This window comes from Chelonoidis abingdonii, chromosome 14 (assembly GCF_003597395.2).
Source record: "Chelonoidis abingdonii isolate Lonesome George chromosome 14, CheloAbing_2.0, whole genome shotgun sequence".
Taxonomy (NCBI): domain Eukaryota; kingdom Metazoa; phylum Chordata; order Testudines; family Testudinidae; genus Chelonoidis; species Chelonoidis abingdonii.
Genome location: NC_133782.1, coordinates 34,589,821 through 34,594,276, shown reverse-complemented (window position 1 = coordinate 34,594,276; position 4,456 = coordinate 34,589,821). Strand labels below are relative to the sequence as shown.

The 4,456-nt window shown below is 40.8% G+C and overlaps 1 pseudogene; it reads left to right on the top strand.

The window, feature by feature from the left end:
• Positions 1-1,653: 1,653 nt before the first annotated feature.
• Positions 1,654-2,604, top strand: LOC116823676 (olfactory receptor 6N1-like; annotated as a pseudogene).
• The last annotated feature ends 1,852 nt before the right edge of the window (positions 2,605-4,456 follow it).

Sequence of the window (4,456 nt, the reverse complement as noted above, 5' to 3'; positions counted from 1 at the left end):
TCATAAACAACCTAGGGAAATGTTATCTAGATGGAGCTACTATACGGTGGGTGCATAACTGGTTGGAAAACCAATCCCATAGTGTAGTTATCAGTGGTTCACAGTCAAGATGGAAGAGATAATGATTGGGATCCCACAGGGTTCAGTTCTGGGTCCAGTTCTGATCAATATCTTCATCAATGATTTAGATAATGGCATAAAGATGACACTTATAAAGTTTGTGAACAATACCAGGTGGGAGGGGTTGCAAGTGCTTTGGAGGATAGGATTATAATTGCAAATGATGTAGACAAACTAGAGAAATGGTCTGAAGTCAATAGGATTAAATTCAACAAGGACAAATGCAAAGTACTCCACTTAGAAAGGAACAATCAGTTGCATATGTACAAAATGGAAAATGACTCTCTAGAAAGAAGTACTGCAGAAAGGGCTATAAAATTATTTGGACACCAAGCTAAATATGAGTTAACAGTGTAACACTGTTGCAAAAAAAGTGAACATAACTCTGGGATGTATTAGCAGGAGTGTTGTAAACAAGACACGAGAAGGAATTCTTCCTCTCCACTCCATGCTCATTAGGCCTCAACTGGAGTATTGTGTCCAGTTCTGGGTTCCACATTTCAGGAAAGATAGGACAAATTGGAAAAAGTCCAGAGAAAAGCAACAAAAATGATTAACAGTCTAGAAAATGTGACGTATCAGGCAAGACTGAAAAAAATGTTTACTCTGGAAAAGGGAAGACAGAGAGGTGACATGATAACATTTTTCAAGTACATAAAAGGTTATTACAGGGAGGAGGGAGAAAATTAGTTCTTCTTAGCCTCTGAGGATAGGACAGGAATCAATGGGCTTAAACTGCAGCAAGGGAGGTTTAGGTTAGACATTAGAAAAAACTTCCTGTCAGGGTAGTTAAGCATTGGAATAAATTGCCCAGGGAGGCTGTGGAATCTCCATCTTTGGAGATTTTTAAAAGGAAGTTAGAAAAACACCTGCCAGTGATGGTCTAGATAATACTTAGTCCTGCCAGAGTGCAGGGGAATAGACTAGATGACCTGTTTAAGTCCCTGTCAGTTTATGATTCTATGATTTGACACAAAGAGAGATCTCTAAATTTCAACATTAAGAAAATGGTAAGTGATACCATCATCAACTAATGAACAGTGCCACAGAGAAAGGAAGTGTAAGCCCAAGGTCAGGGAAAGAAAGAGCCAGGAATAAAACCAGGTTTCTGCAATCAAATTTGACTCTCCACTCCTCTGGAATCTGGTGGACTCTGCAGTTCAAATATGGGTAAAACAGGGATGAGAGCAGCAACAGTATTTATCTGAGGTTTTTAGATGAAAAGAATGGAATCAAAAGAATTCCTTCAATCTACAATGATAATCTCAGCGATGGTGGCTAACATTAACACACAGACATGTTCAGGAAGTGAAGGTGAGATGTGTTAAACTATAGAGATACTAGACAGCAGTAACATTTCCAATGACATTTAACTTAGGCCTTTTTGAAAGTTTACCCAGCGTGCCTCTGCTATCTGGAGTGTTGACTCAACCACTGGGATGGCAACCAGCAGAGAGAAGCCATAATGAAAATCTGACTGTTTTGCAATGGAAACTAGACTTTGAATGGCAGAATTTGTTTTCTTTCCCCTAGATGGAACCCACAGCAAACAAACACCAGGGAAATCAAACAACTGTGACAGAATTCATCCTCCTTGGATTCGGGGATCTTCCTCAACTGCAGATTTTTCTCTTCCTGCTGTTCCTAGTGATCTACATAGTGACCATGTCTGGGAACATCCTGATCATTGTGCTAGTTGTGACTGAACAACACCTGCACACCCCCATGTACTTCTTCCTGGGGAACTTGTCCTGCTTGGAGACCAGCTACACCTCTACCATGCTGCCTAGAGTGCTTGCCGGGCTCCTTACTGGGGACAGAACCATTTCTGTTACTGGCTGTATCGCACAATTATATTTCTTTTGTTCTCTGGCAGGCACAGAATGTTGTCTCTTATCTGTGATGTCTTATGATCGGTATTTAGCGATATGCAAACCATTGCATTATACAGCACTAATGAATGACAGGTTGTGCCTCCAGCTTGCGGTCGGGTCATGGATAGGTGGATTTGCATCTGTTGCCTTCTTAATATCTATGTCACAAATAACATTTTGTGGCCCCAACGAAATTGACCATTTCTTTTGAGATTTTAATCCAATAATAAAACTGTCCTGCAGTGATACTCATTGGCTGGAGGTTTTGGCTGTCATACATTCCTGCATATTCACATTTCCTCCATTTCTGTTGACCCTGGCATCTTATGTTCATATCATCACCACCATTATAAGAAACCCATCCCCCACTGGCAGGCAAAAGGCCTTTTCCACCTGCTCCTCCCACCTCATTGTGGTAACAATTTTCTATGTAACTCTCATCATTGTGTATCTGCTATCGGACTCAGATGCACTGAGAGACTTGAACAAAGTGTGCTCTGTTTTCTATGGAGTCCTGACTCCTTTGGTTAACCCCCTCATCTACAGCCTAAGAAACAAGGAGGTAAACGAAGCCTTGAGAAAAGCTCTCCTTAGATATTTTGTCTTTTAAATGAATACAGGGATTCAGACATGATAGATAGGTAGATAGATGGATAGACAGTATCCACCTACCTAATATACCTCTACCTTATATGTTAAGTGTTCTAAAATTTGCAGATGACACCAGAATGAAAACATTTGAGTGCACCTAGGAAGGCAGCTTTAGAACTCTGAGTCATTGGAGCTTGCCCCTTTCTTAATCTGGGCCACTTTCAACTAGCTTCTTAATTACTCTTCATTGGTCCTCCCTCCCAAACCAAACTAATAGAAGAATTAAAAAAAAAACACCCAGAAACCACAGAAAAGTAACAGAATTGGATCGGGAGGGAAAGAAGGGAGGAAGAGGGGCAGGGAAGGAAAAGGAGAGTAACATCTCGTTTCTATCCACTAGGGATTAATCAAAGTTTTTTGCAAGTTTCAGCTAATCATTTCAAATTTGTCTAATGCCCTTCCTTTTCTAAACGTTACCTGCTCTTTAGCTGCCCTATCAGCCAGGTCGCTTCTCTCCCTGGAGGCAACCTGCTGACTTCTTGTCTAGTTGCTGTCACATGAGTGTAATTTGTAAACTTGTGTGTTAAAAAGCCCCCAGATGACAGAGAACTTAAGAACTGGGCAATTGCTGACTGGGAATGTTAATGATAATTGAACCTGGTGCTATTCCAAACAGAAAGAGCTATCAGCTATTCTTGGAACAATTTCCATCATTTCGTATGGACTCAGTAGACATTCTGGGCTTCAGAACCATGTTTGCAGTTATTGTGCATGCTGGTTGAGTTGTCTGAGTGCTTGTTGTTGACTTGTGTGTGGATTGTGTTGTACTGGGACATGTGTTGATTTGTGTGTGTGGCATGTGAGGGGTTTGTGCTGCAGTGAGGATTCTTTGTGTATTTGGGTTTATTGTGCATGCTCATCGCTGTTTTGCCATTATGTTGATTTATGTGGTGGTTGTGTTATGCTGGGAGATTTGGGTTGATTTGTGTGGGTGTGGGCTGCGGAGAAAGGCTATGCATTCTCAGGGGCATTATGTGTGGTGGTTCTGTTGTTGTGTGGGTAGTTGTGTTAATTTCTTAGCCTTCCTGATTTCATCTGTGATTCACTCTTTTTCCCTGCTAAATGGGGGATCTAAACTTTCTTTCATCTTTCTTTTCTCCTAATGTCTTCTAATTCCTCTTCTTCTTGCCTCATATCTCTTGCTAGTGAAACTCGTTTTGTCCTATAGTCTTTCCTATAGTCTTTCTGATTTTGTCCTGACATGCTTGTGTTGTTCTTTTGTACTCGTCTTTTGTGCGACTCTTTTTTGATTTTCATGCTGAACACACTTCAGGATGACATAATCCTCGAGTCTTATAGTCTGCAATTTCAGCGAAGCCAGTCAAACAATTCGATGTTTATAGGGGTGAACTTCCAGCAAGCATGATTCCAGTTTCCTTCCTCAGAGTCCCCCTTCCCAGCTCTTACTCCACAGAGTCTTGCCTGTGTCCCTGTTTCTGTTTCCATCCCCTGTTCCCATTTCCCCTTTAGCAAGACATGATTTTAATTCCCCCATCCCCGGTCCCTGTTCCCATTTTCCCCCTCCCTTTTTTACTTCCCTATTGACTGCAGACTATATAGTAAAACCGGAGTTTTGCTTAGCTATTCCTTAACCAATCATTTTACTGAAATTTAACTAACCAATCCTAACATATTGTAACATGGTTATTTAACCAGTTATATTCCACCACCTTCAGTGGTTTACACCCAACAAAACTAATTATACAGCAGACAAACAATTACAGAACCAGATAGAGACCACGCAAATAAACATATAAAACAATACAGAAGTGAGAATTTCACAACTACATCTATACAGACATAAGGGTTTT